The sequence below is a fragment of the Nerophis lumbriciformis genome, linkage group LG12, assembly GCF_033978685.3.
Source record: "Nerophis lumbriciformis linkage group LG12, RoL_Nlum_v2.1, whole genome shotgun sequence".
Lineage (NCBI taxonomy): Eukaryota > Metazoa > Chordata > Actinopteri > Syngnathiformes > Syngnathidae > Nerophis > Nerophis lumbriciformis.
In genome coordinates this window covers 18,148,262-18,163,825 of record NC_084559.2, presented here as the reverse complement: position 1 = coordinate 18,163,825, position 15,564 = coordinate 18,148,262, and the positions used below count along the sequence as shown (strand labels likewise).

At 39.4% G+C, this 15,564-nt stretch overlaps 1 protein-coding gene across 2 annotated transcripts in view; it reads left to right on the top strand.

The window, feature by feature from the left end:
* Positions 1–15,564, top strand: part of LOC133623072 (citron Rho-interacting kinase-like) — a 158,664-nt gene that overhangs the window by 22,607 nt on the left and 120,493 nt on the right. The window lies entirely within an intron of this gene.

The following is a 15,564-nucleotide window of genomic DNA, read 5'->3' as shown; positions in this document are numbered from 1 at the left end:
AACATGACATATCAAACATGCTAATTTGACTGAATCATGAAGGTATGTGTAACTTGTCTTTTTATTGTCCCACTACATTCTAAAAGAATGAAAGAAAAAAGAAAGAAAACATTTAATGTTGATACCAACACTGTTGGGTTAGTTACTGAAAACCAGTAACTTGTTACAGTTACTAGTTACTTTATTTCAAAACTAACTCAGTTACTAACTCAGTTACTTACACCAAAAAGTAATGCGTTACTGTGAAAAGTAACAAATTAGTTACCGTATTTTTCAGAGTATAAGTCACACCTGCCGAAAATGCATAATAAAGAAGGAAAAAAACATACAGTATTTTTCGGAGTATAAGTCACACCGGAGTATAAGTCGCACCTGGCGAAAATGCATAATAAAGAAGGAAAAAAAACATATATAAATCGCACTGGAGCCCGGCCAAACTATGAAAAAAACTGCGACTTATAGTCCGAAACATATGGTGTATAAGTCGCATTTTTGGGGGAAATTTATTTGATAAAACCCAACACAAAGAATAGACATTTGAAAGGCAATTTAAAATAAATAAAGAAAACCTGGCTTCACCTAAGGAAGGCACACATGACATGATTATATGTCATGTCACTATATACAGCACACATACTGCTATACACACGCCTCACCAGGCGTTTTTTTCTCTCAAGGAATTGTGAAATAAAATCATGTCTTCATGAGATCAACACTGTACTGAAGCCCAGAACACTACGCATTTCCCCAGTTTTAGTTTAGAGAAAAGGAAAGATTGGCCTGGCCCACTAGGATCCCTCTTTATGTTTGTGAACTTTATAGTCTATACATTTAGAGTGATGTGATAATCAAACACTCTAGAAGTCTAGAATGAAGGAGTATATAAGAGAAATGACTGATGAGTGTGTGTACCTTCAGTGATGAATGATGAGCAGAGGCAGAGTTTTCAGTGTTTTCTTTAGCTTGCTTTCCATGTTTATGTACTCACTGTCCACTGTGTCCAGCTGCTTGAAAGCGGGTGACTCCACTGTAAAAATAGCCTGCATGTCTTCGAGCATACACTCTACAATGGCTCTATCAATGTTGTCCTGGCTAGCAGTCCCTCCGTTAAAATCCAGCCGCTGTGTGTCTCTCTTTACTAGCTTCATCGAAGCATGTTGCTTTTGTAGCTGTTTTAGCAGATTTGAATTGCTGTTTTGGGCAGTAGATAGGATCTTTGATCCCAGACACAACTTACATTTAACTAAAATGTTGTTTTCTTTGTGCTCGACAAAAGAAAAGTAGTGAGAATATCTCCATGTTAAGAAACTCAGCTTCGGCTCCGCCATGATATCATGTTAGTAAACACAGACACGCCCCCCCGCCCCACACACACACCCACACAGAGCGCCTCTTCCTTGTGACACAGGAACATTCAGAAGGACGACACCGCAGCAATAAAACAAACTCAGATCTTCTCAGTTTCTAGAAAAATAATGCAGTAACGCATCATGTAGTAACGGTAACTGAGTTACTGAACATAAAAAAATAACGCGTTACACTACTAGTTACCGCCGAAAATAACGGTGTTACATAAACACGTTACTTTGTAACGCGTTAGTCCCAACACTGGATACCAATAACCTCGACAGTCAATTTGGGGTCCGAAGCAAAATGTTATTTGCCCCCACCACCAGTCAAACATCACTAGCTTCTCCATATTTTCATGAATAAATGTCCACAATTTAGCTATTATTTCAATGTTCTTGTCTGGCGTTAGACTCCTTCTGCTTTATAACGGACTAGCAGTTATACGCTCTATTAACTTGCCAAGTTGGCTACAGGGTCGGTCATGTTTTTGATGATTGCTTTCTTTAGTTCGATGACTTTCATCCACTTCTTCTTCGCAGCACTCTCTTTCACTCTCACTTTCTTCCTTTAAACGTTTGGAAAACAAAGTTATGTCGATCTCTAGCTATAGGCTAATGCTAGCAATTGAGACTGGATGTTTTGGTAGCATCTTACGGGGTTCATTCTGACAATCGCCAACAAGCAGTGGGGAGGCTCCTAACTCAAATTTATCCTCGCAACTTAATGCATAACAATAAGCCGGGGACGACTTGTTAATTGGGGTACACGTCAGTTGTGTTACCACAGTACTTATTCCTTTCATTGGTACAAATATCATTGCTTTACTTTTAAAATCCACTTGCTTTATTTACGCCTACTCAGTAGCAAAGATACTGTATGTATATTTCCACATGTACAGTAAGCATGAAAGTTTCCCCTTTATGTTTATGTCAAAACCTTCCATTTAGACTTTGTACATGCAAAGACAAAGTTTTTTGGGGGGATATACCTTTTTCCAGCAAGCCTCTTGAAGGGGAACTGCACTTTTTTTTTTTTTTTTGGCCTATCACAATCTTTATGAAAGACAAGACGACAGATGTATTTTTTTTAATGCATTCTAAATATTAAATAAATACGATCAAAAGTCCGCTTACAATGGAGCCTAAGGGAGCCGCTCTATTCTGCCTATAAAGCCCTTAAAATCCTCCAAACAACTCCATTAAGGTTTTATCAGTATATATGTAATGTATGAAACAGGCGCATTTATAATAACATTTAATATTTACGTATTTTGCTCACTTTAAGCATACATACCGTATTTTTCGGACTATTAGTCGCAGTTTTTTTCATAGTGCGACTTTTATATTTTTTTCCTTCTTTATTATGCATTTTTGGCAGGTGCGACTTATACTCCGGTGCGACTTATACTCCGAAAAATACGGTACATGAATAAAAAAAAAAAACGCATCACAATGTTCGCTTTTTTTTTTTCAACATCACAGATCACTGCTCACTAACATGATAAAACATCACTAACTGTACAATGTCTGCTGTCATTAGGATGCCGACTGCTGGCATGTTCATATATTCCCATTTAGATGAAGAATGACTCGTTATCCTAGTGAACCAAGCGCCTTTTTGTGTCGTTCTCGCCATATCCGGGTCAAAATCGGCTGTCAAAGTGCACCAATTTGTCATATGTCCTCGTCCGTTTACTTTCCAGGTGAGAGGCATGATTTATGACAGGGGTGGGCAATTAATTTTTACCAGGGGCCGCATGAGCAACCCGAGCACTGCTGAAGGGGCCACATCGACAATATTTCAATTACCGGTAATTTTTGCTCAATATTATTTTTGATATACCGTAAGATAAATAATAATAATAATAATAATTTCATTTAACTTAACTTAACTTTATACAAAAGCAGATTGCTTTTGATGGTTTTATTTTTAACACTGTCTTACACAACACTTCCTGATGTATAATACAATGCAAAAATGTCAATTTCTGTCACTTTATCCTGCATCCTCTTTAAAAGTCCAACATTTTTCCCCGTCAGATTTGGACAACCATCTGTTGTCACACCTGCCAGCTTGTCCCATTTCAGTCCTAATATGTCCAAACACGCATTTACCTATGTGAACAAGTCATTACCTGTGGTTGTCTCTTTAATTGACTGCATGGCTGCCAGCTCCTCCGTGATTTGAAAGTTTGCAGTTATCCCACGTAAGAAGATGAGCAGCTGGGTGGTGTCACGTACATCGCAGCTCTCATCCAAACCCAGCGAAAAACAGTCAACGTTTCCGGGCATATAAGCGCAACAGAGTCCAATAAGCACTCCTTAATAAACTCTCCGTCAGAAAACGCCTTTCTATTTGTAGCGATTTTGTGAGAAATGACGAACTTGTCCTGACTGCTGCATCTCTGGGGGTGTGAAATATGGCAAAAAGTCCTTGTTGGGTTTGCAGTTTTACCATCAACACATCAGCCTCCCTTGGGCGCTCTTCATCAGACAGATTCCGGTATTTTTCCTCGTGCTTCGTCGTGTAGTGGCGATTCAAATGATATTCTTTAAACACAGCAACCTGTGTACCACAAATTAAGCACACGGCTTCACCTTTAATTTCTGTAAAGAAATACTTGGCAGTCCATGTCTTGTTGAAAACACGGCATTCGTCATCAACTTTTCTTTTTTTAGCGTGAGCTGACATCTCGGTGGTAACTGGGCATCACTTGTCGCTGTGCACCTTCACTCACAGGTTACACCCGGACATACGCCCATAAATAACAATTTTCAAAATAAAAGCAGCACAGTTGTATTGCACGCACGACATAGATGTTTTTTTAAATTTATTTTGTAATTTGTGATTGCCGCTGTTCACATTGACTCACAATCACACACGCGTATACGTCCACACTGAAGTAATACAAATAACGCTTTTCAAAACAAAAGCAGCACCGTTGTATTGCACACTCGACATAGATACTTTTTAAATTTATTTTGTAATTTATGATTGGCCTCACGCGGGCCGGACAGGGACGCACAAAGGGCCGGATGTGGTCCGCGAGCCGCAGAATGCCCAGGTCTGATTTATGATCTAGTCTAGAATAAAGTTTGACGAGCAAGAAAACCAGGAAGCAGCTTACTACTCCATTATGTCCAAATAGGCTCGCGATCACAGCGCCGCTATAAATAGTGTGTCTGCGTTAGCGCTTATAATAACAATATCACTAATATTCGAGTCACAAAATGTAAATGGAGTATTGTTGGCAGTTTTTGGATGTTTTTTATTGGGTATTATGGGCGTAATTACGGACCTCCCGTTGGCTCCGCTGTAAGCCGACTTTTATTTATGAGTTAGAATGCATTATACATCCATCTTCATGTCTTGTTATAAACATTGTGAACAATAGGCAAAATTCCCCAAAAAAGTGCAGCTTCCCTTTTAGCCCAGGGTTGAAGAGCTAAACAATCGAGAAAACATAGCCCGGAGTTTAACACAAATACCATAACCATGAAGTTATTTTTTCATGAATATCCAGGCTAGCGGCCGGGGATACTGCACATTTAGTTTTTGATTTGATACCAAGTAATACAGGGCCAGTCAGTGGTGGTTTTAGACATTGGCCCCCACGCGTAATTATTAGGGATGTCCCGATCCGATAAATGGATCGGATCGGCTGCCGATATTTGCCAAAAATTGCGTATCGGCAAGGCATGGGAAAATGCCGATCCAGATCCAGTTTAAAAAAAACTCTGGTCTGTGTTTTCCAACGCACCGATTTAAATAATACATTCCACTTTTCTGCTGCTCCCTAATTTCCGTTCTGCATTTTCCAGCACACCTTCAACACATCCACAGGTCTGTGAATTCTCACGCAGTTGCTTTTAGCTGCTGGCATTACACGACAGGCTCTTCTCACTCTTTCCTGTGTCTCCCTCTCACAGACAGCAAGCGCACCTTCTTACACACGTCACATACTGTCACGACATACGTCACATACGTATACGCCCTCTCCCAGCAGAGAGGTAGCAGCATGGCTAACGTTAGCTGTGATGCTAGCGCAGCCATGCGAGCAACGCTCCCTCTAAGGTGCTCGCCTGTGCAATTGCGCACTGTTTAAGCGTCCTCTGCGCATAGCAAATCTATGCCACGCACAAAATAAAATAAAAAAATAAGCGCATAACAATTTTCGACACACGGACACGACAGAGAAAACAGTTTTCGTCATCATTGTTCAAATATTGTAAGGTCTGTCGAGACGCTTATCTCCATTCGGTGCCACACGTCCACACCATCAAAATGCCGAGGCAAAAATTTTCCACATCAACACCTTATGAAAAAATTAGTGATTTTTTTAGTTGTGATTTCCTTCTCTGCATGAAAGTTTAAAAGTAGCATATATTAATGCAGTATGAAGAACAATGTTTTAATGTAGACATGCAAGCCTTGAAAGAACATTTTGAAAATCAAGACTACATTTCCTGCAAATGGGTGCATTTTTACCCTATATTTTAACTTTAGATTTATTCTCATATCAAACTCTTTTGGCTGTCTTTTTGACACTTACATCCGGCGCCCCCCTCCACACCCTGGATTATAAATAATGTAAATAATTCAATGTGATTATCTTGTGTGATGACTGTATTATGATGATAGTATATATCTGATAGTATATATCTGTATCATGAATCAATTTAAGTGGACCCCGACTTAAACAAGTTGAAAAACTTATTCGGGTGTTACCATTTAGTGGTCAATTGTACGGAATATGTACTTCACTGTGCAACCTACTAATAAAAGTCTCAATCAATCAATCAAAACACATAGAATCATCATACTGCTGTGATTATATGCATCAAGTGTTCATTCAAGGCTAAGGCAAAATATCGAGATATATATTGTGTATCGCAACATGGCCTTAAAATATCGCAATATTAAAAAAGGCCAAATCGCCCAGCCCTAGTTCAATGATGCCATTTCTGTTTGTCATGTATAATTTTGTCTATTTTGTGTTTATCCTTGAATAAACAGGTCAGTTTCTTGTTACCAACCATTGTGTATTATTCAAACTCCCCTAATTCAGCTGGCTAGTTGTTATCAAGAGTACTAAAACCCTTTTCAACATAATTCTGACAATTAAGTAGGCTAAATAACTTTAAACTTGAATACATGCTCGGATAGGCCAGTATCGGTCAGTATCGGTCAGTATCGGTATTGGTCAGTATATGTATCGGATCGGAAATGCAAAAACACTATCGGTATCGGATCGGAAGTGCTAAAACCTGGATCGGGACATCCCTAGTAATTATCCATGACGACAAATCTGAAGGCCCCCCCAGCCACGAAAAATGTACTGATTGCACCATGAAGTGTTTTTGTGGCTTGTCAATCAGTACATGTATATGTGGATCTATGCAGGCTATTAACGCCCCTGTGTTGTGTTAAGATCATTGACTGATTTTTTAATTTTGCATTTAATCATGAATTATCAGAATTAAACACAGGGGATTTTTTTTACAATATAAATACAAGTGTAAAAATATCAACAAAAAGTAATTATCCCACTGTAATTCCCTTACAATATATAAATATAACATTAAAATAATGTAACAATAAGACCAAAAAAACATCACAAATACAGATGCTTGCTAAATTGTCAAAAAGTGAAAAATAATGTTATACTACTATGTGATACTTATACTTCCTGTACTGCACTAATTCCAAGTACATTGTGACTTTTACCTTTGCAGTCGATCCAGCAAAACTCAGGAATGCAAAGCCTTTGTCTTCTTCTCTTCTGCTCCTCCTCGTCTCTGACTCACACCACTCACACATTATTCAATCCACCAAAAAGATCTGCTCTCCGCTGAGGCTATGGTGTACCTTTCTGTGCTTTTGTGTGCGCAATCCTATTAATAAATCATTTATGTCGGAGCAACATCCCATGCACTGCAGCATACATTACATAATGCCGCGCAAAAGTAAACAAGCAATTGGTCTCCTTCATCAGTTGTTTTTAGGAAGAAATGTGATTAGACGTTTTTGTATTCGAAGTGCTAAACAATCTAAGATGTTATCAAAGATTGTAACAGCAATTGCGTAGTAATTAGTTACACTGCTATTGGATATACAGTAAACTCTTGTTTATCCTTTTTAATTGGTTGCCTAACCTAGAATTTCTGCGAATTAAAGTAGGAATGTGATTCATATGGCCCCATTTGTCGCAGTTTACGTGACACATGAAACGTGACAAATTGGGCCGTGCACTATCTGCTTTAGCTGCCAGGCGGCAGTAGAGTATTTTTAATTTTTTGTCCTGTCCAGCTTCTCAGGCAAATCATATACAGTAGTTGATGTAGATGCCCATATCGGCTGTTCAGATTTACTTTACAAAAGAGAAGTGTAGGATACTTCTCTTGTTGCCTTATTTGTATTTGACTTTATTAAATGTATTTATATTATCATTTGGTGCAGCCGGGCCGGAGCAGGAGGGGATAGGAAGAGAAAAAAAGGAAGACAGAGGGGGAACTGTAGGGACACGAGGGGGATAAGACAGAGAGACAAACAACAGCAAACACAACAATAAATACAACAATAGAGCAACATCAGCAAATATGATAAGTACAAATATGATGGTAAAAGTGATAGCAAAGAAGCAGTTGGTGAGATAAATAATACAGAAATGACAATGAGCATTATTACACTACAAAAATACAAATATCAATAGAAATAGCACTATTGATAATGAACAATACCAATAATGTACCTCTATTAACAACAATACAGTTGTTCAAATGCAACAATACAAATACGTAACAATAACTAGAGATACAAAAGAATGCAGAAAAATGGAGGGGAAGAAAGAGAAGCAACCTATATTAACCTTGTAGATTGTTATAGTAACTTTAGGTTAAGCTTTGTCTGTGTGCCATGTGTTACCCAGTTTACCCTAGAGTAGAGTATTGAATATCTTAAAATGTGTTTTGTGGCAATTCCACAGCGTCAGTTGCTATGAAAGTGACACTTTCCATCATTTTTACAACTTTCTAAATATTTTTTATATTAAGAAAGCCCTCGAGATATTAAATTGCACTCTTTAGTTAGATTTACACTCATTTCATCCAACAAAGTAATGTAGCTTGAGGCTGAGCCAATCAGTGGCCATGATATTGAAAAGCACGCTCTGATTGGTTTGGTCTCATGGAGTGGCCAATATTACTGTAGTATTGATATGTTTAGTTCCTTTAGCCATTTTCAGCTTGAGAATGTTTCATTTAGGCCGAAACTACACAAAATATGCTAATTCCGGGATATGGTGAAGCAATCTCTGAAGCGTGATGTGGCGAGGTACAACTGCACTGTGGTATTTAGAAGAGTACCTTTTGAATTTCTTGCAGAATATTCTCTATTTAGCTTACCAGGATATTTTGGAAAATTCAGTGCTTGACTGAGAGAGTGAGCTGGAAGTAGGGTTGGACGTACTGTTTGATTTGACACCAAGTAATATATTGACCACATCTATACTGATACCGATTTTCTTTTTTATTGAATGATTTTGCATTTAATTTCTTAATTGTTATCAGAAACAAACCAAATTATTTCCCCCCCAACAACCTTCTTTTTTTAAATACCGTATTTTTCGGACTATAAGTTGCAGTTTTTTTCATAGTTTGGCCGGGGTGCGACTTATACTCAGGAGTGACTTATGTGTGAAATTATTAACACATTACCGTTAAAAAAAACTAATAATATTATTTATCTCATTCACGTAAGAGACTAGACGTATAAGATTTCATGGGATTTAGCGATTAGGAGTGACAGATTGTTTGGTAAACGTATAGCATGTTTTATATGTTATAGTTATTTGAATGACTCTTACCATAATATGTTAAGTTAACATACCAGGCACGTTCTCAGTTGGTTATTTATGCCTCATATAACGTACACTTATTCAGCCTGTTGTTCACTATTCTTTATTTATTTTAAATTGCCTTTCAAATGTCTATTCTTGGTGTTTGGTTTTATCAAATAAATTTCCCCCAAAAATGCGACTTTTACTCCAGTGCGACTTATATATGTTTTTTCCTTCTTTATTAGGCATTTTCAGCCGGTGCGACTTATACTCCGAAAAATATTGTACTGTTAAATATGTACTATGTTGTATGAGGCTCCAGAACAGAGCCCAGTGGGACACCGTTATTACTGGCTTTAATTTTTGGCAGCTTGTTATTAATCTTTACATGTTGCACACGGTCACTAAGGAATGATTTTATCCACTTAAATGCACTGAGATAAATTATTAACGCTGATATTTCGAGAGTACAACTGTGTGCTGAAGTGTTTCACACCCTTACGAAGGTCTAAACCAGTGGTGGCCACACTTTTTCTGCAAGCGAGCTACTTTTCAATTGACCAAGTGGAGGGGATCTAACTCATTCATATATATAATTTATATTTATTTATGAAAAAGAGGTTTTTGTTAAAGGTGTTTAATGGTAATACAAGCATGTTCAACACATATAGATGCCTTTCTTTCATGAAGACAAGAATATAAGTTGGTGTATGACATGTGTCGGGTTCAAACACTGATGACCTCTATTAAAAAGACAAGAGGCAAAGAATTAAACAGACAGAATTCAATTTGGACTCAATATTGAGGAGAGTCGTCTGTACACTGTACCCTTGTACAGTATCTCAGCACGCTCTGCCAAAAGATTGCACGCCTCTTTTCTTTTATTTTGGACCCTCCCCACACGGCCACCACTGTTTCCAGAGGACAAAGGTCGCAAAAAGTTCACAGAAAAGGTCGTAAACAATTCACAGAAAAGGTCAGTTCAAAAACAGTTAGTAAAATAGTTCAAAAAGAGGTCCATAAAATAGTTCAAAAAGAGTTCGTAAAATACTTCAAAAAGAGGTCCATAAAATAGTTCAAAAAGAGTTCGTCTGGATATTGGGCAGATCCTGCCAGCTCTCCGCTTTGAAGTCCTTGGGTTAGAACAATATCTTTCTGTTGATCACCATACATGAGAGAAAACAGAAACACCTTCATCTTGCTTTCCCCCTACACAGTGGAGTTTTACGAGCCTTACTCTTGGTAGGTTTCAAAGACCGCTTTTGTCATCTCACCAGACCCTCAATGTAACACAAAGTTTTTGTGATAATTTAGAAACAATTATTCTAAGAACCTGATTCTGATGACTTGCATTGATTAAAATCAGACAGTAGTGATGATAACGTCCACATTTTCAAATGGAGAAGAAAAAAAGTCCTCCTTTCTCTCCAACACCACATGAAAGTGGTTGGTTTTTGCCATCTTATTTGTCCAGCTTCCATACTCCTTTTTATGCACTTTACAAGAAATACATTGGCGGCAAACTCCGTAGCTTGCTAGCGTGTGTGCGCTAGCTTTCTGAGACTCTTATTTTGTTAGCGCAGGCAGGATGAAGCAGCACTTTTATTGTGAAGACAGGAACTGTGCAGGCGGTCTTCAGAGTTTTGACGGCAGGTATGGCGCGAAACTCTGTTGAAATAAAAAGTGTTTCTCGCCTTCCTGTCGGTCGTTTTTTCTTAACAATGATCTGGCAGCAGCCAGCGTCATCTCACAAGACCTTCTGGTGCCGTGAATGTCAATCAAGTGACGAAAGTGACATCTTGGGGAAGATTGATGATCGCTAATTTGTAGGTCTATTTTTTTTAATGCCTGGCTGGCGATGGACTGACACACCCTCCGCCATCGACCACTAGCTCACCATCCACGTAATGGGCACCCCTGGTCTAAAAAGTGTCTAACAAATGGGATGTGTCCCTGCATCACAAACCCTCATCTTTCATCCCAGCATGAGACTTTGAACTGTTTCTAAATTTTTAACTGACTTTTATCTGACTGAGCGTTCTAAAGATAATTTTTTTGCATCTGATCCTTTTTATATATTTTACCTTTGTTTTTTTAATCTTTTTTTAGTCTGGTTTTATTGTATGTTTACTTGTTTGTGGTGATCAGCTCTTTGTTTTTCAACTGTGGTAGTTTTTAGAGGGCTTTATGAATAAAGTTGGTTGGCTATGGTATGGTATTTACTAGAGATGTCCGATAATGGCTTTTTTGCCGATATCCGATATTGTCCAACTCTTAATTACCGATTCCGATATCAACCGATACCGATATATACAGTCGTGGAATTAACACATTATTATGCCTAATTTTGTTGTGATGCCCCGCTGGATGCGTTAAACAATGTAACAAGGTTTTCCAAAATAAATCAACTCAAGTAATGGGAAAAAAATGCTCTCCCTGAGAGAGCATGAGGAGGTTGAAATGGGGGTGGGGGGTTGCGTCCCAGAAGAGTTAGTGCTTCAAGGGGTTCTGGGTATTTGTTCTGTTGTGTTTATGTTGCGTTACGGTGCGAATGTTCTCCCGAAATGTTTTTGTTATTGTTGTTTGGTGTGGGTTCACAGTGTGGCGCATATTTGTAACAGTGTTAAAGTTGATTATACGGCCACCCTCAGTGTGACCTGTATGGCTATTGACCAAGTATGGGTGGCATTCACTAGTGTGTGAAAAGCCGTAGATATTATGTGATTGGTCCGGCACGCAAAGGCAGTGCCTTTTAAGGTTAATTGGCGCTCTGTACTTCTCCCTACGCCCGTGTACCACTCCGTACAGTGGCGTTTTAAAAAGTCATACATTTTACTTTTTGAAACCGATACCGATAATTTCCGATATCACATTTTAAAGCATTTATCGGCCGATATTATCGGACATCTCTAGTATTTACATAGACTGCGGTTACATGGGCATTTCCAAATGTTTTTGGTGCCCTGCTGTTCAGTTTTCCCTCGGAGGTCAGTTTTCCAATTGTTAGGTTTACGGTGTTTACATGCGCTGCGAGAACTAGCGTATGCCGTTTACATGTGAAGTAGGGGTCGAAGCCGACATCCACTCCGCTTGACTCCTCTGCTGCCAAGGTCAGAGGTCTATTTCTCAATAATTCACCCATTAGGTCGTAATGGACAAAACCGGCAGGATTCCAGCTGCTGGTGTTGTTCTGTTTTTTAACCTTATAGTATGCCGTCTTGAGCGTCTTCCAACGGTTCTTAACCTGCTGGGTTGTCCCAACATAGCCAGCATCGCGCAAGTCTTCACACACTTTTTAATAAATGTCACCGTTCCTGTGTTTTCTTCCATCTATACGCGCCATAATGTTAAGTTCTTTCAGAATGCTAAGGCAGACCGTAGTCTCTTCGTCACACCAGTAATGCTGATTTTTGCTCGCCATGCTGTTTGTTTGTATTTCTTCTACTTCTTCCTCATTATCATGTCTCTTCCACCCCGCTTTTGAGGTGTCACTCGACGTAACACCGTAAACGTGATGACGTTCCCGTCCGACGTCAGAGGAAGTAGGTCTCGGGTGTATACATGCGTGATTAAACGGTTGTGGACAGGCGTACCCCAGCAGTCCAAAACGGTTCATCCGCACATAGGTTGGGGCCCGGAACGGTTGATTTCACGCATTTACATGTGCAGTGCAAACCTTTTTCCCGAGGGAAAACTGAACAGCGGGGGACCAAAACCGTTTGGAAATGTGCATGTAACCTGGCTCATTGATAGAGATGTCGATTAGTGATGATATTGTCTCATTGTTTCTCATTGACTTCGATTTATCAACTTCGTGTGAGCAGTATGGAGAGGTGCCAGAATCCTGCCTGTAGAGGGCGCCCATCTGACACACATACCCTGACCTGATAAACAAATGATCCATTAGCACAGGGGTGGGCAATACATTTTTACCGGGGGCCGCATGAGCAACCCGAGCACTGCTGGAGGGCCACACCGACAATATTTCAATTAAATTTTGCTCAAATTATTTTTGATGTACAGTAAGATAAATAATAATAATTTCATTTAACCTAACTTAACTTTATACAAAAGCAGATTGCTTTTGATGGTTTTATTTTTAACACTGTCTTACACAACACTTCCTGATGTATAATACAAGGCAAAAATGTCCACTTCTGTCACTTTATCCTGCATCCTCTTTAAAAGTCCAACATTTTTCCCCGTCAGATTTGGACAACCATCTGTTGTCACACCTGCCAGCTTGTGACATTTCAGTCCTAACATGTCCAAACGCATTTGCCTATGTGAACAAGTCATTACCTGTGGTTGTCTCTTTAATTGACTGCATGACTGCCAGCTCCTCCGTGATTTGAAAGTCTGAAGTTATCCCACGTAAGAAGATGAGCAGCTGGGCGCAGCTTTCATCCAAAGCCAGCGAAAAACAGTCAAAGTCAAAAATATGCTACACCGGACCTCTTCCACCACTTACTGTAAAACTACAAAAAAAGAATCCACATTTATATAACGAGGCCCTGGCAGCTTTAGAAGGTTACTTCACATTATTCATGAGTATCTTGTGGTGTATTCTTTAGCTGCAAAGTGTGTAGCTTTGACAGTGCGTCGGGAGAGTGACACGTTCTCAAATGCGCCCCTCTTCTCAGGACATATCAGCGCAACAGAGTCCAATAAGCACTCCTTAATAAACTCTCCGTCAGAAAACGCCTTACTTTTTCTGGCGATTTTGTTAGAAATAACGAAACTTGTCCTGACAGCTGCATCTCTGGGGGTGTGAAATTTGGCAAAAAGTCCTTGTTGGGTTTGCAGTTTTACCATCAACGCATCAGCCTCCCTTGCGCTCGCTTCATCAGACAGATTCCGGTATTTTTCCTCGTACTTTGTCGTGTAGTGGCGATTCAAATGATATTCTTTAAACACAGCAACCTGTGTACCACAAATTAAGCACACGACTTTACCTTTAATTTCTGTAAAGAAATACTTGGCAGTCCATGTCTTGTTGAAAACACGGCATTCGTCATCAACTTTTCTCTTTTTAGCGTCTCGGGGGTAACCGTGCATCACTTGTCGCTGTGCACCTTCACTCACAGGTTACACACGGACATATGCCCATAAATAACACTTTTCAAAATAAAAGCAGCACAGTTGTATTGCACGCACGACATAGATGTTTTTTTAAAATGTATTTTGTAATTTGTGATTGCCGCTGTTCACATTCACTCACAATCGTGCACGAGTATAATCCACACGGAAGTAATACAAATAACGCTTTTCAAAACAAAAGCAGCACTGTTGTATTGCACACTCGACATAGATACTTTTTAAAATGTATTTTGTAATTTATGATTGGCCTCACGCGGGCCGGCCAGGGACGCATAAAGGGCCGGATATGGCCCGCGGGCCATAGAATGCCCAGTTCTGCATTAGCATAATATCAATATTTTCCCCCCTTATCTATGTGTCGCCCCCGAGAGAAATTGCCCCTGTGGCTCATATCTAAAACCGCCACCGCATGCTAGTGTCGATCCGATACTGATACTACCCTTTGTTGGTATTTGAATGTTTGAGCGCTAGTAGAAAGAACAACGCCGTCAATAATAGTCATCTGCAATAAAAAAAAAACTTTTGTCGAGTTAAGAATATGCTACACCGGACCTCTTCCACCACTTACTGTAAAACTACAAAAAAAGAATCCACATTTATATAACGAGGCCCTGGCAGCTTTAGAAGGTTACTTCACATTATTCATGAGTATCTTGTGGTGTATTCTTTAGCTGCAAAGTGTGTAGCTTTGACACAGATGCTACTGCCTGAGATCTTGCGGTACCACGTGTCGGTTATGTCCCGCTGATCACAGAAGGCCAGCAAAGACGGAACACATGCACGAAAAGAACACAGTCAAAAACAAAGTGTAGCAGCCAGCAATTGAACACATACTGTAAAGTATTAATCCTCTACTCCAATATGAGCACGATACAGTACAGTATTAATCCTCTACTCCAATATGAGCATGATACTGTACAGTATCAATCCTCTACTCCAGAGGGCGGCAACCCGCGGCTCTAGAGCCGCATGCGGCTCTTTAGCGCCGTCCTAGTGGCTCTCTGGAGCTTTTTAAAAAATATATGAAAAATGGAAAAAAATCAATTTTTTGTTTTAATATGGTTTCTGTAGGAGGACAAACATGACACACGCATCCCTAATTGTTACAAAGCACACTGTTTGTATTAAACATGCTTCACTGATTCGAGTATTTGGCGAGCGCCGTTTTGTCCTACTCATTTTGGCGGTCCTTGAACTCACCGTAGTTTTTGTTTACATGTATAACTTTCTCCGACTTTCTAGGACGTGTTTTATGCCACTTCTTTTTCTGCCTCATT